The sequence below is a fragment of the Somniosus microcephalus genome, chromosome 3, assembly GCF_052327205.1.
Source record: "Somniosus microcephalus isolate GS21.2 chromosome 3, FLI_Smic_1.0, whole genome shotgun sequence".
NCBI classification, from domain to species: Eukaryota; Metazoa; Chordata; class Chondrichthyes; order Squaliformes; family Somniosidae; genus Somniosus; species Somniosus microcephalus.
The window spans coordinates 49,129,837-49,154,644 of NC_140989.1; the positions used below are offsets into that span (position 1 = coordinate 49,129,837).

A 24,808-nucleotide genomic window follows, 5' to 3' on the forward strand; every position below is an offset into this window, starting at 1 on the left:
ACACTCTGACTATCCCAGTTAATATTGGGGAAGTTAAAATCCCCTACTATTATTACCCTATTACAGTATTTCTACACTTCTCTGGGATTTGCCTACATATCTGTTCCTCTATCTCCCCCTTACTGTTTGTTGGCCTATAGTACACTCCCAACAAAGTGCTTGCCCCCCTTTTGTTTTTAAGTTCTACCCATATGGCCTCATTAGAGGAACCTGCTAAGATATCATCCCTCCTTATAGCAGTAATTGACTGCTTGATTAATATTGCGACACCCCCTCCTCTTTTACACCCCCCTCTGTCTCGCCTGAAGATTCTATACCCCGGAATATTGAGCTACCAGTCCTGCCCCGCCCTCAACCATGTCTCTGTGATAGCAACAATATCATACTCCCATGTGTTCATCAACACCTTCAATTCATCTGCCTTACTCGCAAGACTCCTTGCAATAAAATAAATGCCATCCAGCCTTGCCATACTCCCTTGTGCCATTACATATTTGCTCTGCCTTCCAGGCGGACTTGTTTTTTCCTCTATATTTGGCTATGCGTCATCCCCTACTGTAGCTGCACTCCGTATCCCACCCCCCTGCCAAGTTAGTTTAAACCCCCCCCCCCAACCCAACAGTACTAGCAAACCTCCCCGCAAGGATGTTGGTCCCGTTCCAGTTCAGGTGCAACCCGTCCGACTTGTACAGGTCCCACCTTCTCCAGAAGCAGACCCAGTGATTCAGGAAACTAAAACCCTCCCTCCTGCACCAACTCTTTAGCCACGCATTCATCTGCTCTATCCTCCAATTCCTATACTCACTAGCACGTGGCACCGGGAGTAATCCAGAGATTACAAACTTTGAGGTCCTGCTTTTTAATCTGCTACCTAGCTCCCTAAATTTTTGTTGCAGGACCTCATCCCCCTTTCTACCCATGTCTTGGTACCAATGTGAACCACAACCTTTGACTGTTCGCCCTCCCCCTTCAGAATGCCCTGCAGCTGTTCAGTGACATCCTTGACCCTGGCACCAGGGAGGCAACATACCATCCTGGACTCACGTCTGTGGCCACAGAAACGTCTATCTGTTCCCCTTACGATAGAATCCCCTATCACTATTGCTCTCCCACTCTTTTTCCTCCCCTCCTGTGCAGCTGAGCCACTCGTAGTGCCACAGACTTGGCTCTTGCTGCATTCCCCTGAGAAACCATCTCCCCTAGCAGTATCCAAAGTGGAAAATCTGCTGGAGAGGGAGATGGACTCAGGGGACTCCTGCTCTACCTTCCTAGTTCTTTTACTCTGTCTGGTGGTCACCCATTTCCTGTCTGCCTGTGCACTTTTTACCTGCGGTGTGACCACCTCGTTAAATGTGCTATCTACGAAGATCTCAGCTTCGCGGATGCTCCACAGTGACTCCAGCCGCAGCTCCAGCTCCGAAACCTGGATTTCGAGTAGCTGCAGCCGGAGACAAGCACCTCCTTATCTCTGTAACCTCCTCCAGCCCTACAACCCTCCGAGAGCTTTCTGATTCTCTAATTCTGGCCTCTTGAGCAGGCCCAATTTTCATTGCTCCACCATTGGCGATCGTGTCTTCAGGAGAGAATTCCCTCTCTAAACCTCTCCGCCTCTCCTCCTTTGTCACTCCTTAAAACCTACCTCTTTGACCATGATTTTGGTCACCTGTCCTAATATCTCTGTGTGGCTCGGTGTCAAATTTAGGTCCTGTGAAGTGCCTTGGGACATTGTTAATACGTTAAAGGTGCTATATAAATGCAAGTTGTTGTTGTTGATTCAGGCGTAACAGAGTCACTCAGCCTATACTCTTTTCTGAGGAGTGAATGTGATGACCTGATTCTCCCCACTGTGTTTAGTCATTTCTGTGTCATGTACCGTGGGCCTCAACAAATCAACAACGTAACCAGAATTTGGATTCGATAACTATGCTGTTCCTCTTAAATGTATGCTCCTCCAATTACTTAGTGAAGAAGTATATCACATGATATTATACAAAGTTGTACGGACCAGAAGATCTCGGGTTCAATTTCTGGTCTGAGCTTAGTTAGCTGGTCTAAACTGCAGCAGTTAAAGTGCTACAATTAGGCTCAGCGCTCCTGGACTAGAGCAGGGAAAAATCAGTCAGCGTTCCTAGTCTGCTTCTCACTCTCCAATGACCCCAGCTGGAAAATTTGTGAGATTGAATACAAGGACAAACTCAGACTTGGCTGTTGTGCCTCCACAGTTAAGTAGGCTCACAAATGAAGAATGACTATTTGTCAGGGTGCCGAAGGGCTGCCTGTAACTCTGGAACCGAACACAAGTCAGCGCCTTCAGTAGGGCTAAGGGAAGAAAATTAGAACAAAATTTAAAAATAGAATGCATGAGGCTTTGCTGCTTTTAAGAGAAAAAATAAATCGGTGTCATGTATTGAGCACCACAAGCAAACAAAATGACTTGGGTACGATTTAGATTTTACCATTTGGTAACTCTGGTAGTCTCTTTAAACACAGAATCTATTTTTGGCGCAGATTTCTTTGGATTTAGGATTGCTGTGCTGTTAAAAGTGTAATAAAGATGAACACTGACCTTCATTATGTGGGGGTGGGGAGGGAAGAGAGCTACAGAAAGGAATAACACAATCTCACTTATTTCATGTCCATTGTGTTGCAGCAGTAAATTAACTCTTTCCCTCGCACCCCTAGAAGTAATCGGTCAGTTCCCATGGAGAATCCCTGAAATTTCAAAGTGGGACAGCTTTTAATGGGCCTGACATGTGCAGCCTTATCTTTCATTCAAGCTGTGAAAATATAACTTAACAGCTGGTCTGCAATGTGTTTCTCAAACCCCCAATGGATCTAAAGTGTGGCCAGACAACTTGAGCTCAGTAACAACTGCATCCAAAAAGCTCTCTAATTCAAAACTTATCCAGGTAGTCCAAATTGTGGTGCTTTTTATTAGTCTGCTTCGTGATGGGTGATGCTTTTGTTTGGGAGTTCAGGGTGGGGTGGGCAGGGACAGCTAAACTGCACCATCGAATGCCCTCTACAGGAAACTCTCGTTTAAACGGCACCTAAATAACCGGCAAAATTCTCACTCCGAAAACAACACCTCAATAACCGGAAATGTTGCCGAGTCCGAGTCTCCCGCGGTGGCTGAGTTAGTCAGTGGGGGTAGTTCTCCAAACTGCCACTACTCAGCTTCTTGGCGCTGTTGGAAGTCCGAACACCTCAATAACAGGAGCCTGACTCTCCCGCACTGCCGGTAGTCTCTTCCAATCCGCCATTTTTCTGTGTGTCTCCCACGCTGCCGGTAGTCTCTTGGAATAAGTGTACAGTCAACTACAGTCCTGTATACAGTTAGTTACTGTATAAGTTTTGTTTTACTGTTAAGTAATTAAAGAGTTATGGATTACCCTCAACTGGCAGTACTGTACTTAATCAAGCATCTTCCACCATCCATTTAACACAACATTCTGTAGGTGAGTACCCAATTACTGTATACTGCACATTTCTTGATTTTTAACATTTCTGTTTGTTAAAAATAGCCTCGGTAGATAACCCTCTCCGTCATCCGGAATTTTTAATCAACCGGCACCATCCCGGTCCCATCGGTGCCGGATACCAAAGAGTTTCCTGTATATAAAGCCTGTAGTTCTAATTTGTCATCTCAGTTGTGTTGCTCAGGCCCTGTTGGCTCCGCAGCTCCAAATCAGCATTTAAAAGAAAAGAATGAACTTGCCTTTATATAGCACGTTTCATGACCACGGGATGTCCCAACTCGCTTCACAGCCAATGAAATACTTTTTGAAGTGTAGTAACTGTTGTAATGTAGGGTTGGAATATATTTTCTCTCTTAAGGTCAGGTTAAATGGTATGACCAATACAGCTAAAAGAACCCGCTGCTTGATCTGGAAGTTGGTCTAGGGCTGTACTGTAGGAGATTCAGGTGATGTGAGCCTCCCTGTATTTTTTATTCTCCTTACCTTTCCTGAAGGCACTGACTCATGCAGAGATATTGCAAGGAGACTTGTGAGTAAGGCAGATGAATTGAAGGTGTTGATGAACACATGGGAGTATGATATTGTTGCTATCACAGAGACATGGTTGAGGGAGGGGCAGGACTGGCAGCTCAATATTCCGGGGCATAGAATCTTCAGGCGAGACAGAGGGGGGTGTAAAAGAGGAGGGTGTGGAATTCTTAAAGTGCATCCAGGAGAGCTTTTTGAGCCAGCATGTAGAAAATCCTAAAAGAGAGGGGGCGGTACTGGACCTAATTCTAGAGAATGTAGCCGGGCAAGTCGAAATGCTTAGAACATGGCCTTGTCATAACCAACACCTTGTTCCATCAGAGAGACAAGTACAAGGCTTCATGGCAGCACCCTCGCTCCAAGCACTGGCATCTGTTGGACTACGTCATCATCAGAGTGAGGGACCGCAAGAACATCCGCATCACCCACGCCATGACAGGAGCTGATGACTACTGGACAAACCACCACCTAATCCGCTCGGTCATCTCCATCAACGTAGCCCCAAAACAGCGGCGGCAACAGAAACAATGCCACAGGGAAATTAACGCTGGAGCACTCAAAGACCCCGCTAAGAAAGCCCTATTCAGCCTGCGCCTCACAAATAACCCGACGACTCCCAGTGATGCAGAGACACAGAGTGTCCACCACACCTGGTCTGCACTCAAGGCCTCCATAATCAGCACCTGTGGAGAGACACTCGGTCACTCGACCAGGAAACACCAAGACTGGTTCGACGAGAATGACCAGGAGATCCAGGAGCTAATAAGCCGCAAGCACAAGGCATTCCTGATCTGGAAACGGCAACAGAACTCGAGAGCAAGAAAGCAGCTCTACAGACGCCTGAAGGCCGAGGTCCAACAAAAAACTCGTGACCTAAAGAACAGGTGGTGGGTGGAGAAAGTGCAGGAGATCCGGCAGCTAGCCGACAACCACGACGTGCGTGGATTCTTTAGCGCTGTCAAGACCGCCTACGGCCCAAGCACCCAAGGCCCTACCCCATTGCGGGCCAAGAACGGAGAGGTACTCATCAAGGACAGAGAGGCAGTCAGTGCCCGCTGGAAGGAGCACTTCGAAGACTCCTTAACCACGACTCTGTCTTCGACATGAACTTCAACTCCATCCCACAGCATGCTACCCGCCACCATCTCAGCACAACCCCAGCCCGGCATGAATTTGACAAGGCCATCCGACAACTGAAGAACAACAAGGCCTCAGGAGCAGATGGAATCCCTGCCGAGGCACTAAAGCATGGCAGAGAACCACTACTGGCGCGAATTCATGAACTCATTTATCTGGAAGGAGGAGAGCAAGCCAGGGGATCTCAGAGACGCCGTAATTGTGACCATCTTCAAGAAAGGTGACAAGTCCAATTGTGGTAATTACAGAGGAAAGTCACCGCAAGAATCCTCCTCAATCGCCTTCTCCCAGTGGCCGAAGAGCTCCTCCCAGAGTCGCAATGCGGATTCCGCCCACTAAGGGGCACAATGGACATGGTCTTCACCGCACGTCAATTACAAGAGAAATGCAGGGAACAGCACCAACCGCTGTACATGGCCTTCTTTGATCTCACAAAGGCCTTCGACACTGTCAACCGTGAGGGATTATGGAGTGTCCTCCTCAAATTCGGCTGCCCTCAAAAGTTTGTCACCATCCTCCGCCTGCTTCACAACGACATGCAAGCCATGATCCTGACCAACGGTTCCACCACAGCCCCAATTCACGTATGAACCGGGGTCAAGCAAGACTGTGTCATCGCACCAACGCTCTTCACGATCTTCCTTGCTGCAATGCTCCATCTCACCCTCAGTAAGCTCCCCACTGGAGTGGAGCTAATTTACAGAACAAACGGGAAACTGTTCAACGTCCGTTGCCTCCAGTCTAGATCCAAGGTCGTCCCATCTTCTGTCGTCGAATTGCAGTATGCAGACGACGCTTGTGTCTGTGCTCACTCGGAGGTCGAACTCCAAACCATCGTCAACACCTTCACCAAAGCGTATGAGAGCATGGCCCTTACACTAAACATCCATAAGACAAAGGTCCTCTACCAACCTGCCCCCGCCACACAGTACTGCCCCCCGATTATCAAAATCCACGACAAGGCCTTGGATAACGTGAACCACTTTTCATACCTCGGGAGCCTACTGTCAACAAGGGCAGACGCCGACGACGAAGTCCAACACCGCCTTCAGTGTGCCAGTGCAGCCTTCGGTCGCCTGAGGAAGCGAATGTTTGAAGACCAGGACCTCAAACCCGGCACTAAGCTCATGGTGTACTGAGCAGCAGTGATACCCGCCCTGCTGTATGCCTCAGAGACATGGACCATGTACAGCAGGCTCCTCAAAGCACTGGAGAGGTACCACCAACACTGCCTCCGCAAGATCCTGCAAATCCATTGGCAAGATAGGCACACCAACGTCAGTGTTCTTGCTCAGGCCAACATCCCCAGCATCGAAGCTTTGACCATGCTCAATCAGCTCCGATGGACGGGTCACATTGTCCGCATGCCCGATACGAGATTCCCAAAACAAGCGCTCTACTCGGAAGTCCGACACGGCAAGAGAGCCTCCGGTGGGCAGAGGAAATGCTTCAAGGACACCCTCAACGCCTCCTTGAAAAAGTGTAACATCCACACCGACACCTGGGAATCCCTGGCCCAAGACCGCACAAAGTGGAGGAGAAGCATCCGGGAAGGTGCTGAACACCTCGAGTCTCTTCGTCGGGAACAAGCGGAAGCCAAGCGCAGGCAGCGCAAGGAGCGCACATCAACCCAAGCACCCCAGCCACCCGCCCCTTCAACCACCATCTGCCCCACCTGTGACAGAGACTGTAGGTCCTGCATTGGACTCATCAGTCACCTGTGAAGTCATTTTTAATGTGGAAGCAAGTCATCCTCGGTTCCGAGGGACTGCCTAAGAAGAAGAAGAAGAAGTGTCAGTAGGAGAGCATTTTGGTGACAGTGACCATAATTCGGTGAGATTTAAGGTAGTCATGGAAAAGGACAAAGATGGACCGGAAATAAAGGTTCTAAATTGGGGGAAGGCCGATTTTAATATGATAAGGCAGGATCTGGCCAAAATGGACTGGGATCAGCTACTTGTAGGAAAATCCTCATCAGAGCAATGGGAGTCTTTCAGAAAGGAAATAGAGAGAGTACAACGCCAACATGTTCCCGTAAAGGTCAAGGGTGGGACCAACAAACCCAGGGAACCCTGGATGTCAAGGGATATAGAAGAATGGATTAGGAAAAAAAGGGAGGCTTTTGGCAGGTACAAAGGACTAAAAACAATGGAAGCCCTAGAGGAGTATAGAAAGTGCAGGGGGGTACTTAAATAAGAAATTAGGAGAGCGAAGAGGGGGCATGAAAAAACACTGGCAGGCAAAATAAAGGAAAATCCGAAGGTGTTTTATAAGTATATTAAGGGCAAGAGGATAACCAGGGAAAGTGTAGGGCCCATTAGGGACCAAAGTAGCAAACTGTGTGTAGAGCCGGAAGATGTAGGTGAGGTTTTAAATGAATATTTTGCATCTGTGTTCACCATGGAGAAGGGTGATGTAGGCATAGATATCAGGCAGGGGGATTGTGATATACTTGAACAAATTAGTATTGAGAGGGAGGAGGTAGTAGCGGTTTTAGCGGGCTTAAAAGTGGATAAATCCCCAGGCCCTGACGGGATGTATCCCAGACTGCTGTGTGAGGCAAGGGAGGAGATTGCAGGGGCTCTGACACAAATTTTCAGAACCTCTCTGGCCACAGGGGAGGTGCCAGAGGACTAGAGAACAGCTAACATTGTACCATTGTTCAAGAAGAATAGTAGGGATATACCAGGGAGTTACAGGCCAGTGAGCCTAACATCAGTGGTAGGGAAATTATTGGAAAAAATTCTGAGGGATAGAATTAGTCTCCACTTGGAGAGGCAGAGATTAATCAGAGATAGTCAGCATGGCTTTGTCAGGGGGAGATCATGTCTGACGAATTTGATTGAATTTTTCGAGGGGGTGACTAGGTGTGTGGATGAGGGTAGTGCAGTTGATGTAGTCTACATGGATTTCAGTAAGGCTTATGACAAAGTCCCACATGGGCGACTGGTCAAGAAGGTAAGAGCCCATGGGATCCAGGGCAATTTGGCACATTGGATCCAAAGTTGCCTTAGTGGCAGGAGGCAGAGGGTGATGGTCGAAGGTTGTTTTTGTGACTGGAAGCCTGTGTCCAGTGGTGTACCGCAGGGATTGGTGCTGGGTCCTTTGCTGTTTGTAGTGTACATTGATGATTTAGATATGAATGTAGGAGGTATGATCAGTAAGTTCGCAGATGACACGAAAATTGGTGGAGTGATAAATAGTGAGGAGGGAAGCCTCAGGCTACAGGATGATACAGATGGGATGGTTTGATGGGCAGAACAGTGGCAAATGGAATTTAACCCTGAAAAGTGTGAGGTGATGCATTTTGGGAGGATTAACAAGGCAAGGGAATACACAATGAATTGTAGGATCCTAGGAAGGACAGAGGATCAGAGGGACCTTGGTGTGCATGTACATAGATCCCTGAAAGCAGCAGGACAGGTAGATAAGGTGTTTAAAAAGGCATATGGGATACTTGCCTACATTAGCCGAGGCATAGAATATAAGAGCAGGGAGGTTATGATGGAGCTGTACAAAACGTTAGTTAGGCCACAGCTGGAATACTGTGTGCAGTTCTGGTCACCACACTATAGGAGGGATGTGATTGCATTGGAGAGGGTGCAGAGGAGATTCACCAGGATGTTACCTGGGCTGGAGCGCTTCAGCTATGAAGAGAGACTGGACAGGCTGGGGTTGTTTTCCTTAGAGTAGAGAAGGCTGAGGGGGGACCTGATTGAGGTGTACAAAATTATGAGGGGCATAGATAGGGTAGATAGAAAGGAACTTTTCCCCTTAGTAGAGGGGTCAATAACCAGGGGGCATAGTTTCAAGGTAAGGGGCAGGAGGTTTAGAGGGAATTTGAGGAAAAACTTTTTCACCCAGAGGGTGGTTGGAATCTGGAACTTACTGCCTGAAAGGGTGGTAGAGGCAGGAACCCTCACAACATTCAAGAAGCATTTAGATGAGCACTTGAAACGCCATAGCGTACAAGGCTACGGACCAAGTGCTGGAAAATGGGATTGGAATAGGCAGGGCTTGATGGTCGGCGCGGACACGATGGGCCGAAGGGTCTCTTTCTGTGATGTATAACTCTATGACTATGAGATATGGTTCGACTGCCTCCCTGTATCACACCCTCGTGGCCATTTTTAATGTGTGAGCCCAGACAATGGGTGCAGACTGGCTATTTGACAATGGGAGACTCATAGCAGCGACAGACCTGTCGTCACCGAACCTCCAGTCACTGGATAGAGATCATAAATGAGAACCCTGCCTTATTTTTCCCCTTCCTCGCTCAGGGAGGCTGAGACTGATGATTGTACCCCTAACTACTGTCCTGGCTAAGATCAGCTAGCTCAGCACAGAGCAGGCATGGAACCTGGCACATTCCTGGCTATGGCTTTTACCCATTGAGCCTCTGGAGAAGCATATTCCTCTTATTTCTCTGTAGATTTCTAGCCTTCCTTATTTTCCTAACCTGTATCTGTGCAAAGAACATTTTTCCTAAAAACAAAACACAGGAATTCCTGCAGATATGAAAGCACTGCTGCATGGAAGATTTGTGTGTATATATCTGTCACTTAATTACAGTAGTGCTCGGGCTCTGCACTAATGGATTGTTGCCTAGAGAAATGCAAATTTGGTATTTTCAGGGGAATTTTAGCTTATTTGATCTCGCAGTTGAAAGAAAGTCCACAAAATTAAAATTCTCATTGTGTTTTGTGAGGCTGATTTAGCATTACTGCTGCACAAATAAATCAGAATCCTTTGAAAACAGCAAAACTATAAAGAAAACCATTACACATCCAGTTAAATTAAATTTTCCACAGTAAATTCTTTCTCTGGTGCATACAGTTAAATTCTGATACCAGGGCTAGTTTAAAAAACACATAGGATTGAATTCTCTTTTTGGAGGGTTAAGAGTGGAACTTCCATCTGCCAGTGTGACTCCACACAAACTTGTTGATTTTTCCTTCAAGGTCCCTAATTAGATATTCAGAGCTGACTGAGCAGTAATACCTTCTCCTTATTGGGTTACTGCCGCTTGGGTTGGGGGTGGAGGGGGTGGGTGGAAATAGAGTAGTGTTCCAACATTTAGGACGCTGCAGCTAATTAAAGGAGGACATGACTTTTTAGAGAGCAGGAGCCACAAGTGGAGGAATGTCTGAAGTGGGGGTGGGTGGGGGGCGGGGGATTGGTGAGAGGATGGTCAATAGCAGCAGATACATCTGAAGTCAGATCTACAATTGGGACTGAGGGCAGGAAGCCCCATAGGAGGGTGGTTCAGGCTATTTGGAGGGATGTTTCTGAGGCAGTCAGTGCAACCTCCACCACCACAAGAACTGCCACACATTGCAAGAAAATGTTCAATGACCTCAAGGGTAGCCACGATAAGTCAAGCCACCCTTGCCAGTCCATATCCTCTACCATTGATGCAGCCTTCACTCACCTCCTAATTTCTCATACTCTTCTTGTGTTATCACTTGAGTGTCAGAGAAACTGATTTATGCAAAGGCAACCTCTGACGCACTATCTTACTTCAAAACCACTCTGTGAACTCCCCTTAGCTACCAGCCTCGAGGTACAGTTCATTTAAAGGAACAATGCACCTGCACCTCTCATCATTACAGGATGAATGTGCTCATATGGAGGAAAGCTAGTGCTCGTGCCCCTGGCATTCCAGCAACACGGCTCTCTTCCAGCAACGGAAAAGCTCCAGTGAATTGCAACTGGGGAAGAACGCCGCTACTGAAAATCCTGAATCTGCACAAAGAGGAACCTCTGCAGATAATAGGTAGAAAGACAGGTGAGGCTGTAGAGATGGTGAGGTTGGAGGGGAGGTGGGAAGAGAAGTCTGGTAAAGGCTGGGCAAGGCTCATTATACGTAGTATCAGCTTCATATGTTTTCTCCAAATATTGCAATGCCTTTACTCTCAGCAGCTATTTCTTCATAGGGAAACCTCACTGGGGTCATTTTAATTTTTGCTGATAGTGGAAACGGTGCAATTGAAGTCAATGGAAACAAAATCGGGAGAGGTGTATTATGGGCAGCTGATCCTATACCGTCCTGTTTACGCTATCGGCAAAAGTTAAAATTACCCCCACTGTGTGAACAGCTAAACAAACTCTTCAGTGTTTCACACCATAAACAGTGCCTTGGAGGAAGAGGCTGGCCACTCCGATGACAACCCGGGCAATTCCAGATCCACAACTCTAGCCATATCCTCACTAACTCTGTCATGGCACCTCACTTACTCCATCAACAGCCCAGAGTGACACCCATTCAGGAGGAAGCAGTTAGTGGGTCAGTAGGCTTTCACAGGGGGAAGCACTGAGCACAAGTGAGAATAAAGACCTGGGAGTGGAAGAGAGGGAGAGTACCATTCCATCTCTGAGGGTAGAGAAACAACTGCCCTCAGCTGAAGAGCCTAGGGACCCAGATCTCAAGAGGCCAATCTTCAAAAGAATAATGACTAGGGAGCAATAATTTCATGTGGTTTCCTCTCACCTGTTGCAATTGGATGAGTCTAATATCCGCATTTACAACATATTGCAGGAGGTTTCTGAGGACCTGCTGAACACTCTGGATAAAGTGATAGTCCTGGAGATTTCTGCTGCAGCTTGGTACCAGGAGGAGCTACTGTGAGCATTGTTGGCTTCCGGAGTGGCAGCTAACACTGCTGCAATAAATGGCCCAGAAATTCGGGTCGGGGGCTTCCCGCGGGTGCAAGCCCCCGACCTGCACTTACCTAGCGCGCCGGCTGTTGTGCTGTGGGCCCGCATGGGATTCCGATCCTGGGCCTCCTCCAACTGCCGGCCCGCAGTGCTTGCGTATCCCAGGGGTGCAGTTAGTTCGATGCGTCCTCTGGCATCACGTGGGCCATGGAGAGCCAATGGTAGCAGGGAATGCTTCATTCATAAGTTTGACAGGAAGACCTGTCAAACCTATAAATACTATAAGCCCCAAAACATCACTAAATCTTCAAATAAATTTTTTTTTTAAATCACATTTTAAAAATAAACTATAAATTACATGAAATAACTATTTTAAACAATAATTTACATTTTTGAAAAAAATTACATTTTCTAACGGGGCTAAAAATAAACTTACCTTTATTTAAAGTATTTAAAAATAATAAACCTGTGGAAAAAAATGTTTTAATTTTAATTAATTCACCACTTACCTTGTAAAAAGCAGGCCTTACACCTGCTTTTTTAAAGTGTAACTGCTGCAGATTTACCCTCCCGGGAAAACCTGCAAAAAAAAGTAAGTTTGATGCGTATGCGCAGCCTCTGCTGCGCACGCGTCCGAACTCGAAACCCCTTCTTTCAGGGGAACGGAAGTGCCAGTTTCCCGCGCATACACGAAACCGGCACATCCACTGGGTTTACGGGTGAGTACCCCATGCGTACTCACCCGCGGAGACCTGAATTTCTGGGCCAATGTTTTGAGCGTCAGCCTGAACATGACTTCCATGAACAGAACTTCCAAGACCTGGTTGGGACTATTTGGTCTTTACTGACACTGACCAGTAGTAACAGTAGGCTGCAAGGAGAGGTCAGAGACGTTGGCCCCGATATTGACAGGGGTGGTTTGGGGTGGGGAGGGGGTGAAGTTTCAGAAGGGAAACCCGAAAGTCCGGGTTTCCTTGGATGCTGTGGAGTTTTAACTCCAAAGCGGTGAATTTTTTCTTTGCCAGGATCCCCGCCCGGAAGTCAGCCTGATTGATAGGTTTGGCTTCCAGTTGTGCGGGGAGCAAGCCACAGCTGCAGGAAGGGATCCTGCAGCTGCTAGTGGGAGCATGGAGGGGAGGTCCAATCCCCGTCCTGGGGGTGTTCGATTCCCCCAACAGGTGGTCTAATCCCTGACCCCGGGGGTTCTTTGCATGGGAAGAGACTGATTTGGGGCAGGGCAGGGGGGGCGTCAGGGTCTGAGCCAAGGCAAGAAGGAAACTTGGGGGGCCGGGGGGGTAGTACACCTGCTCTTTCTGGCCCACAGGCAATGTAGTAAAGACACTTGCCATCTCCCCAAAGCTGTCCTCGCCTCCCTTCAGCTGCTGGGTTTCCCCAAGGCCAGGGAAACCTGAGCAGCCAGGGTTAAACCAGGTTAAATCTGAAGCTGCCAGCCTTATTAAAATATTTAAATTGCCAACCCGCCCCCTGTCCCACCTCCGTTAAACCCGGAAGTAGACGGGTTGGGGACGGGTTTGAGATTTTTCAAATTTTAACATCTCGCCCGACCCCAACACACCCGTTTTTGGGGGTTAAAATTCACCCCATTAAGTCTCTTCTGAGACCATTCCCAATATGGTGGGCAGTGAACTTCCAGCCGGAAATGTTCGCATGCTTCCTGCCTACCATATCAGGGGTTTAGTAGGCCAGTTAGCGCCTGAAAACAGGTACTGCGCAGCTAAATTTAGAGGCCATGGTGTTGATGTAAGAAGTGGGGTAGAGGGTTGCACCATTTGGCATTGCAGGGCACCCTCCAGACTGCAAAGTGCTCCAGAGTGTACAAATGTGGTCTTCTGCACCCAGAGGTGTTGGTGCCAAATTAGGAAGTGTTTAGATTTAAAGAAATTAGCCAAGGTAAGGCAAGTACGTTCTACCAAATATTTGAGTATGAATATCACATTAAAAAGTGTTTTGTTGCACCATGATACACATTGACTGTTGCTGCATGCAAAGCACACAAACTGCTTTACAGTTCTCTGAATGCTTGCCATGCATACCAATCCTACAGGACACAAATTTCCAGCTGCAACTTATCACTGAAGCTCTTGGAACACTGCATCTTAAAGGGGCCTCAGAGAAATCGTTCTGACTAAACCTAACTGCACGTGCCCACACACACAGTGGGCTGCAGGATGGGCACATGTCACATTATGCGCTCCTGACACTTCCAACATTTCAACACTGCTTCAGCTGCTTGTAGAACAAAATGGCACTGAACAGAAGGTTGAAAATACCAACCAGACAAGTGTCCCTGCCATAGTAACTATAAGCTCTTGATCGCCTTTGAACAGGCCACTTTGAAAACCCTTCATATTGAGAGCATAGAGAGTTCTGTGCAAAGTGAAGCTGGAGACCTCCTCTGGGCTTGGGGCTAGTATGACTCTTTTCTCAAGTTCTTTCTTCTTTATTCATTCACTCATCAGGCACACACTCAAGTACAACACCATGCTCCACAGTACATTACCATGTAAGTAATATTTGAAGGTGTGCCATACAGCCAGCATTCTAACGTCTGTTCCTCTTCTGTTACTATAGGCATCCTCCAAGACTCAGCTGCAGCTCCTAATGATGCTGAAGATGCCAATACCCTGCATTCTTAGTCCTCCTTTTGCAAGCCTGAATATAAGTATGTCCACCCTGGGGTGTTAGTCAGTTTGAGGGGGAGTACTGGGCATGGTGAGGGAGTACCCAACTGCAGGAAACTCTATTATCCGGCACCAACGGGACCGGCGTGGTGCCGGTTTATCAAAAAGTCTGGATTACAGAGAGGTATAGTTAAAAGGTACGAGAGCTCCGTACACAGCAACAAATCCAGGCTTCCCACATGTGCAGGAACTCCGGCCGCAGACCAAGCGTCCTTGTTGCTTAGCAACAAGTGCACGAACCCCAGTTACACAGCCACAGATCCAAAACTGCCACTAATATGAAGTAAAACTTACCTGAACCTACTCCTGAATTTTGCTGGTTAACAGAGATTTCCGGTTATTTAGGTGCCGGTTAAAAGAGAGTTTCCTGTATATGGATGAGGCTGCTGTCTCTCAGGGCGACACTACCTTTGCAGCTTCAAGATGCCAATAGTCTGTTTTGTGATCGCTGTCACATTTGTCGAGCTTTTACACTAGTGATTTCCACGGGTTTAGTGTCACTGACCACTCCCGTAAGTAAACCTTACATCCTCTGATCTGGAATGTACTTTTGTCTCCCCAGTATCTAGGTAAACAGTAGCGAGACCCATAGATCATTAGAGATTCCTTACACTTTACATCACCAACCAGAATGTATTAACTGTTGCCAGATGATTCTTCTCACTTTGAAAAAGGGAATGCAATAACAATAACTGTTACTAGACCAAAACTCAGGCTCGAATTAGCAAGTGGTTTTATTTACATGAGACAGATGAATGAACATACGATTGGGGAAGAGTTAAAATTCCCTCTATATTTCTCTACGTTCCTTGATACATAAAATAATAAAGACACTCCTCGCTTTCTCTCTAAATGTAGGCCCCAAAATTCCTTGGGTTGTGATTTTGATGGTTATGCCAGGATTGCACCCAATGGTGCCCTCCAACGTTGACCTATCATTTGCATAGGCTATGCAGGTGAAAGAGCCACTTCATGCGCATCGCTGGCACCCATCTGCCCATGATTACAGGGAACTGTGGCACAAGCCCACCCCCGTGGGGAAATTACTTTGGCCCCTCCCTTCCAAAACTCGTCAATGTTCCTGTCACACCTCTGAGCAAGGGCACTGATCTGGCTAAAAACAAATAATTAAATTCTGCTTCCTCAGGTGTCCAGGCTGATTACCTGGACTGAACCCCATCAGTGTGACCCATGTACACCCTTCTGTAGGTTGATACACCTCCACGCACTTGATGTTCTAGCTGCCACTACATCGCTGGGTCCCAAAGGAGTGGGAACTCCAGAATTCGGGGATCCCTGATGCTGACTTCACCCTGCTGTCTTTTGTCTTGTAAGGAGCGGACAGAGGCTCTGCCCTTTGCAAGGCAGTAAGGAAACCGTGGAGATTTAGTGCAAAGCGGCATCCCTGTTTTTCTGCGGGTTCCACGAGTTTCCCACTGGAGTTTCAGTGGGAGACTGGTGGAACCCCTCAGGAGTTTCAGGGCCATAGAGTTTAAACAGAAGTTTGCTTGCAGAAGCTTCAATTTGGTCTTACTTCCTTGCTAAGGTGGCCTGAAATTAAAAAACACACACCTCAACTGTTGCTACAAGACTCAAACAATCACTGTAGACTGACACATGGGGCTGGATTTTGCCAGCCCTGGGGAGGCGGGTTTGGAGGCGGGACTGCCAGGAAAATGGCAGAATTTGGGGGCGGGTGCCCAACCCGCCCCCAACCCACCTCCATGCCATCTTGCCAGGAGGCATGTAGCTGACCCGTGCCGGGTCCCGCCTCCTCGAGGCGGGAAGGGGATTAATGCCAATTAACTGCCTGTTAACAGGTAGTTAACAGGCAGTTTTTTGGCTAATCCCTATTTTGAGCCCTGAAGTGTGGGCTTCCCCACGGCTCCGAACCTCGCCAGGGTCAGTGAGGTGGGCCTTCGGTCTGCGGGGGTCGGAGGGGCCAGAGATGTCTGGTGTGCAGGTGAGTAATGGGTGCATGTGAGCAGAGGTAAGTGTGTAAGGTGTGTGTAAAGTGTTTTAATAAGTTTTACTTACCTTAACTTCCTGCAGGCTTCCTCCCTTCAGGTCTCGGGAGTCCCTCAGCTCACCGGCACAGAAAGCAGAATGGCCGCTCAACTGTCAAAAGCTGCAGCCTTCTGCTTTCTGGTCAGGAAGGCTTTCTAATTGAGTCTTGAGTAAAAACACAACTTAGAAGACAGATTGTCAGTGTTTGATAGCTTCACAGAGCTGTCAAACGATGACATTTCATCTGTCAAAAGCTCTTGACAGATGAAACGGCACTCGCTGACGTCACCTGTAACTGGCTTTCCCTTAATTGGCCTGCTAAGCCCGCTGCGCTGTGTTAACTTCGTGACCGTGGGATGGAAAAGGGTGCCATTGGTCATGGCTGCAAACAGTAGGCTTGGTCTCCTAAAGACCAGCTTCCAAGTCTGCCTTCTCTTTCAAATCAACCAGGCACAGAGGATTGTCTTAATATGAAAGAACTGTGGCTGCAGTCTGGGAAGTGGTCATTGACCTGTATGATTCTGTGTTGCTGGTCACTGATCAAGGGAAAATAGCGTGGGTTGGCCACAAGTCGATGGAGGCGGGACTAAAACCCGACAAGTGGGAGTCCCGCCTTCAAAAGCTCCCCATTGACAGAATCCAGCCCATGATGTCCAATATAATTCTGTAATAGGAGACTTCTGGCTTTTCGTCCAAGAGGACTAATCATTCACCAATTAATGCCAATCAATGACTTTACCCCCTTTCCCAAAGGTCTCAGACATAGCTGTCAAGCAAACTCACAATCTCAGGCTAAGGTCCAATTCTTTGATGTGAGGAGTACCTTTAAATTATACTGAAACAAGACAGCAATTCCCTTGTTAATGTCCCGTTTCAATGTTAAATAGATTGCCAATCTTTGACAATGTCAGGGCTGTTTTTCCACCCATTTGATCTATCTGTGACAACTGAAATTGAATGCTTCTGCATTCAGTCTGCATTAATATATGAAACCACCTTTATTTCACATAATAGTTGACCTTCACCTGCCATAGCGTAATGTGTATTTTCTGTGCAATGCATAGCCTGGCATACAAAAACCAGTTAACCTTGTGTTCTGTTTCCAGTAATATGACTATGCAGTGTAATGATCAAAAACATGTCATTCTATAGTGGACACTAGGTGGAGCCGTAGAGCTGTATATAGCTGTATGTATTAAGACTACACTACCCAGCTGTGTATATATTAAGACTACATTACCCATGAGGCTAGGCTACCCACAAGGCAACAGTCAAGATGGAAGCCTCTACAAGATGCTGTACAAGTCCACATGTGCTCAATAAAAGTAGCTAGCAAAAGCTAGCTGTGTTCATAATAAGAATGTCTATTTATTAATGAACATAACATGCAGGTTAAAAAATCAACAGACAAATGTATATTTTTGTCACAGTGGATGCTTGGGCCTCTTTGTATCTGTGTTAACTTTGTGACCATGGGATGGAAAAGGGTGCCATTGGTCATGGCTGCAAACAGTAGGCTTGGTCTCCTAAAGACCAGCTTCCAAGTCTGCCTTCTCTTTCAAATCAACCAGGCACAGAGGATTGTCTTAATATGAAAGAACTGTGGCTGCAGTCTGGGAAGTGGTCATTGACCTGTATGATTCTGTGTTGCTGGTCACTGATCACCTGGACATTGATGGAGTGGAAACCATTACAGTTCATAAATGGCATACCATTGTGCCTAGGGGTTCAGATGGCTGTATGGGTTCAACCAGTAACGCAATGGACTTTGGGCAATCTGGCAAGTTGGAAGAATTGAAGTGCCCTGCAATTTTGCTATTGTTTTTCCATAAGAAAAGTGATAAAGGTGGGGAACAAACCATCACTGTTTGTGCACTACAGATTGATGCTACAAATATTCACTGTGCTAGCCTAGAAGAACCAGAGGCCTTGACATGTTGAGGGCCTTTGAGACCTGACTGCCGCTGGTAGTGCTATCCCTGTGATGAAGATTATCACCAGGTCAGCTTGTAGCAGATCCATCACTGCCTTTGTGGTGAACCTTTACCTGACTGTCCTAGGTAGCTGCACTTGGGTTTGTAATAAGGTTCAGTGGCTAAGCGTGGACATGAACAGACCATCTCTGGTGCAGGCGAACCTCCTTGGCATCTTTTTGTTTATCTTCTTCAGCCTCCATAAACCTCGGGGGCAGAGGATCACTGAATACTATACACATTTTACACAATTTTGGTGGCAGCAATCAAAATTCCAGTAGTTCAGCATTTAAAAAAACGATGTTCTCAGAATTTGAGCGGCGCTGGTAAGGCCACATTTATTGTCCATCCCTAGTTGACTGAGATGGTGCTGGTGGGCTTCTTCTTGAACTGCTGCAGTCCTTACGGTGATAGGACTGCCATGTTTCAATGTAGGCAGGGAATTCATGAATCTACTTCCTGAAAGCCCAGAATGTTACTGGTCTTTAACCCCATTTCATATGGATGGGCTAAGTGTCAGTACATAAAACCTGGGAAACAGAATCACAGTTCATTATCATGAAATTAGTTACAGACATTCTACACAGGCCTAAAAGACCAGCTGGAAAATAGCACGCTAAGTGAATCCAGCAGAGAGCCAGCAAAATTAAAATTCACACCATTCCCTGGTTGCTGCTTGCCTGAATCCATGCAGCTTGTCAGAAAATCTAATCTCAACACGCATATGTGCCCATCGTGTCCATCCATATTAAGACAGGGTGATATTCCTGCTGTAATTTGCTGCTCTCTGAAGCCATGACTCTTCCAGATTCTTACAGTAATTGATCCTGAGTTAACCTGGCCTGCGATGTATTGTCATGCTTTTTATCTTTAGTTCAAACATATTATGGGAACTACTGTTTGACCTTTGAGAGAAAATGATTTCATAAAAGCCCAAAATTGTCACACTCCAGTACCGTACAACAATAGCCCTTTGAAGCAGTCAGTTATTTTAAAATTTGGCAAAATGAGTGAGCGGATCTGCATTTACTGTGGCTCACCAGGAACTGCCTTACTATGAGGTGAAGCTGAGTATGAGAAGGGACCCTGCTTAGATAAACCTAATAAACATCCGTATCTGAATTCATGATTGCTCAGAGATCACACAGTGGCACAGTTTTCTCTTTATTTAGTACAATTTTAAATTGATATATTTGGTTGATGCCTATGATTTTCCTGACTTCACAGCAGCATCTCTGAGACAGACAAGTAGCTCTGAGGTCAAGCGATGTGTCAGGATTTTGGGTTTTGTGACAGTTCTTTGCCAATAAGAACCCTCCTTTCGGCTTATCTGTCACTGATCAGAATCTAAACATGCATCTATATATAGTTTAAAAAAAACAGATTCCAAGAAAAGTTGCCACACGCTCTAGTCCCTAAACGTTTCCACTGAACCACTATTAACAGATTACCCATGAGACTTGAGGTTGTCATAAATTTAACACAGTACTTTCTGAATCACATGACAAGTGTTTAATTTTGTATCTATGGTATAGTTTAAGTGGAATGCAAAGCATGCTTCAATTCAATGCAATTAATTTATTTAGAAAAATGCATGTTTTATTTACTTATAGTTGTACAAGGCTGTTTATGATGCTGAAAATAATACTGGCACATGAATGGAATAGGTTGTACTGTTAAACGAATCTTTTTTGCTCACCCTGTCACCTCCTTTCCTGAAGACGCCGACTCTTATTGGGCTATGGCTCCACAGGTGGTGGCAGCCCTCTAATTCCTTGCCCAATTAATCATTTTTCATGGATGAGCCTAGACCATGAGTTTAGGCAGACTATTCAACCATAGAACTCATTTCTCTTATCTGGAAGGAGGAGCGCATGCCAGGGGATCTCAGAGACGCCGCAATTGTGACCATCTTCAAGAAAGGTGACAAGTCCAATTGCGGTAATTACAGAGGAGTTTCCCTGCTATCTGCCACAGGGAAAGTCATCGCAAGAATCCTCCTCAATCGCCTTCTCCCAGTGGCCGAAGAGCTCCTCCCAGAGTCGCAATGCGGATTCCGCCCACTAAGGGGCACAATGGACATGATCTTCACCGCACGTCAATTACAAGAGAAATGCAGGGAACAGCACCAACCACTGTACATGGCCTTCTTTGATCTCACAAAGGCCTTCGACACTGTCAACCGTGAGGGATTATGGAGTGTCCTCCTCAAATTCGGCTGCCCTCAAAAGTTTGTTATTATCCTCCGCCTGCTTCACGACGACATGCAAGCCGTGATCCTGACCAACAGTTCCACCACAGACCCAATTCACGTACGAACCGGGGACAAGCAAGGTTGTCATCGCACCAACGCTCTTCTCGATCTTCCTTGCTGCAATGCTCCATCTCATCCTCAGTAAGCTCCCCACTGGAGTGGAGCTAATTTACAGACCAAACGGAAAACTGTTCAACCTCCGTCGCCTCCAGTCCAGATCCAAGGTCGTCCCAGCCCCTGTTGTCGAATTACAGTATGCAGACGATGCCTGCGTCTGCGCTCACTTGGAGGTCGAACTCCAAACCATCGTCAACACCTTCACCGAAGCGTACGAGAGCATAGGCCTTACACTAAACATCCGTAAGACAAAGGTCCTCTACCAACCTGCCCCCGCCACACAGTGCTGCCCCCCCGATTATCAAAATCCACGACAAGGCCTTGGACAACGTGAACCACTTTCCATACCTCGGGAGCCTACTGTCAACAAGGGCAAACGTCGACGACGAAGTCCAACACCACCTTCAGTGTGCCAGTGCAGCCTTCGGTCGCCTGAGGAAGAGAGTGTTTGAAGACCAGGACCTCAAACCCGGCACTAAGCTTATGGTCTACAGGGCAGCAGTGATACCCGCCCTGCTGTATGCCTCAGAGACATGGACCATGTACAGCAGGCACCTCAAAGCACTGGAGTGGTACCACCAACGTTTCCTCCGCAAGATCCTGCAAATCCATTGGCAGGATAGGTGCACCAATGTCAGTGTTCTTGCTCAGGCCAACATCCCCAGCATCGAAGCTTTGACCATGCTCAATCAGCTCCGATGGATGGGTCACATTGTCCGCATGCCCGATACGAGACTCCCAAAACAAGCGCTCTACTCGGAGCTCCGGCACAGCAGGAGAGCCCCAGGTGGGCAGAGGAAACGCTTCAAGGACACCCTCAAAACCTCCTTGAAAAAGTGTAACGTCCCCACCGACACCTGGGAATCCCTGGCCCAAGACTACACAAAGTGGAGGAGGAGCATCCGGGAAGGCACCGAACACCTTGAGTCTCTTCGTCGGGAGCAAGCGGAAGCCAAGCGCAGGCAGCGCAAGGAGCGCACGTCATCCCAAGCACCCCACCCACCCGCCCGCCCGCCCCTTCAACCACCGTCTGCCCCACCTGTGACAGAGACTGTAGGTCATTGGACTAATCAGTCACCTGCGAACTCATTTTTAATGTGGAAGCAAGTCATCCTCGGTTCCGAGGGACTGCCTAAGAGAGAGAGAATGCATCACAGCAAAAACTATTCCACGCATGTGCATTTTCCAGGAGGAATTACTGGATAGGAGCAGGAATCCTGGAACACACGTTTGGGATTCAATCTGGGAACTTCTGGTCTATATGACTTAATACTACCCCAAACAGTGCATTTACCGATGAAACCATCAGGGGAACATCATATATTGTGTTGTCAATTTTTGCTGGGATGCTCCTCTGTAACATCAATGAAGGTTTACAGTGACAAAGTCTGCAATGGATTACAGGGAAATTTTACACATATACAATTATATATATTTAATAGCAACTTCTTACCTACACATTGTTATTAGGGCCAATTGTTCAAAATTAACACATGAACCAATAACATTTTATATGGTGGCTAATCGCGGAGGTAAGTTTATTAGGAATTAGGTGCTCATTAGTTCTGTCAAAACAAATGTCGTTCAGCTCACAGTTGCCATATGGTAGCTGTCATGGGGCTTTTTAGCTGTGACAATTTATAAACAGAAAGGTGAGAACAGACAGGAATAAGCTTAATGTTCCTGGGGTTATTATGTGGGACGTAGCTATAGCAACAGTGAGCAAAACAATATTTTTTCACTGAAGTTTTTTTCCACACACTTTTATATATTTTTTATTTTCTTGTTATCCTCAGAGTGCACTGCAAATTTATCAAAACACTTTTAGGCCTCTCCCCTTTTCTGCCTTCCTCGTCTGACTCCTTGCTGGTCCCATGTGTGCTGGCTGCCTTCCTGTACCTTACCCAGGTGGCTAATTTTCATGCAGTAGCCCAGGTAATGAGTCTACCTGACCATAAGGAGCATTGCAGCGAGCCTGTTCCTGTCCTCTCATAATATGCACAGGTCATTGGATAGTGAATCCTGGCTGATTTTTCTCCTTTGTGGCCAATAGGTAAATAACTATTCCTTTCATTTTCTTAACTTTTTACAGCTAATTATTTCGTAACTTTGTTAATTAGAAATTTATTATCAGTCTCTAATATAAAAATGGTGAGGTGAAATTCAACCTCAGCGGGAGCTTAATGCAAACAGGAGCGGATCAGCCGCATGTTATACACCCCGCCTGATCTCCCACCCCAGCCTCTGCTTTCCCATTCCCAACTTCCATTTCCCACCCCTACCGGATTCCGTTTCTCCCCCCCCCCTCCTGACCTTCACTTACCTGAATCAAAAGCTCCCATGATATCCTCAATGTGAGACCCGGCCGATTTTAATTCCCGTGCCTCATTTTAACATGATTGACAGCTGGCCACCCGATCACGTTGGAAAACGGGCAGCCCGCCCATTTTCTCTGCACAATTTCTGGGGGGCCTCCTGAGGCACATTTAAAATAGGAATGAGAGGTTGTATTCCCCAATGCCAGATTTAGCTGTTATACTGCTGGAAGAAGGACCATTAGGAGAATGAATCGTAGGGCTGCCCTGAGGTTTTCTGCTGCCTCCCTGGATGAGGTCAGGGCAAAGAGGGAGGTATTGTTCCTCAGCACCCGCAGAGCACCCAGAGGCCACTTTCCAGCAGGCCTGGACAGAGGTGAGTCAGTGTCAGCAGCATCACTCGCAGGACCTGGCTTCAGTGTACTCTTCTGATGGGTACATAAACAAATAGACTGTAACTGAAATAACTTTAAGTAAAACTTAACAAATTAAATAAAAATTTTGTTGGCCGGGGTGATGATGCACTCCAGTCTGGCTTCAGTGTAGGAAGAGGTTCAAACACCTCACAAGAGCAGCAAGGATGAGTACAGCTCTTTACCTCTCTGTCAAGAACATCTGCCACCACTCCTTTCACCCCGTTCCCACCACTCTCAACAATTCCCTCCCCCCCCCATCACTTCCTTCAACATATAATCATAAGAGCACACAGCAACACCTCTTTTTCTAATTCCAAACACACTCACCTCTTCTTTTGCTCTCTTCACACCACAAAAATGCATTAGAAATAAAAGGGGGGCTTTTGGCAGTTACAAAAGACTAAAGACAGAAGAAGCCCTAGAGGAGTATAAAAAGTGCAGGGGCATACTTAAAAAAGAAATTAGGAGGGCGAGGAGGGGCCATGAAATAACACTGGCGAGCAAAATAAAGGAAAATCCTAAGATGTTTTATAAGTATATTAAGGGCAAGAGGATAACCAGGGAAAGGGTAGGGCCCATTAGGGACCAAAGTGGCAATCTGTGTGTAGAGCCAGAGGATGTAGGCGGGGTTTTAAATGAATTTTTTGCATCTGTGTTCACTATGGAGAAAGACGATGCAGACATAGAAATCGGGCAAGGGGACTGTGACATACTTGAACATATTAGCATCGAGAGGGAGGAGGTGCTAGCGGTTTTAGCGGGCCAAAAAGTGGATAAATCCCCAGGCCCGGACGAGATGTATCCCAGGCTGCTGTGGGAGGCAAGGGAGGAGATTGCAGGGGCTCTGACACTAATTTTCAGAACCTCTCTGGCCACAGGGGATGTACCAGAGGACTGGAGAACAGCTAACGTAGTACCATTATTCAAGAAAGGTAGCAGGGATAAACCAGGGAATTACAGGCCAGTGAGTCTAACATCTGTGGTGGGGAAATTATTGGAAAAAATTCTGAGGGACAAAATTAATCTCCATTTGGAGAGGCAAGGATTAATCGGGGATAGTCAGCATGGCTTTGTCAAGAGTAAATCATGTCTAACAAATCTGATCGAATTTTTCGAGGGGGTGACTAGTGGGGTGGATGAGGGAAATGCTGTGGATGTGGTGTACATGGACTTCAGTAAAGCTTTTGACAAAGTCCCGCATAGGAGACTGGTCAAGAAGGTAA

The 24,808-nt window shown here is 46.9% G+C and overlaps 2 long non-coding RNA genes across 2 annotated transcripts in view; one reads left to right on the forward strand and one right to left on the reverse strand.

Moving 5' to 3' along the window:
* The window catches only part of LOC147121034 (uncharacterized), a 31,293-nt gene extending 13,422 nt beyond the window's left edge, over positions 1 to 17,871 (forward strand). The window contains exon 2 of the long non-coding RNA XR_015076236.1: positions 14,394 to 17,871. This is a non-coding gene — a long non-coding RNA (uncharacterized LOC147121034). The remainder of the gene's footprint in view (positions 1 to 14,393) is intronic.
* LOC147121035 (uncharacterized) lies at positions 15,214 to 23,264 on the reverse strand. The gene is made up of 2 exons (XR_015076237.1): positions 23,178 to 23,264; positions 15,214 to 19,013 (listed from the first exon to the last, which is right to left on the reverse strand). It is a non-coding gene; the product is annotated as an uncharacterized LOC147121035 (long non-coding RNA).
* Positions 23,265 to 24,808: the final 1,544 nt, after the last annotated feature.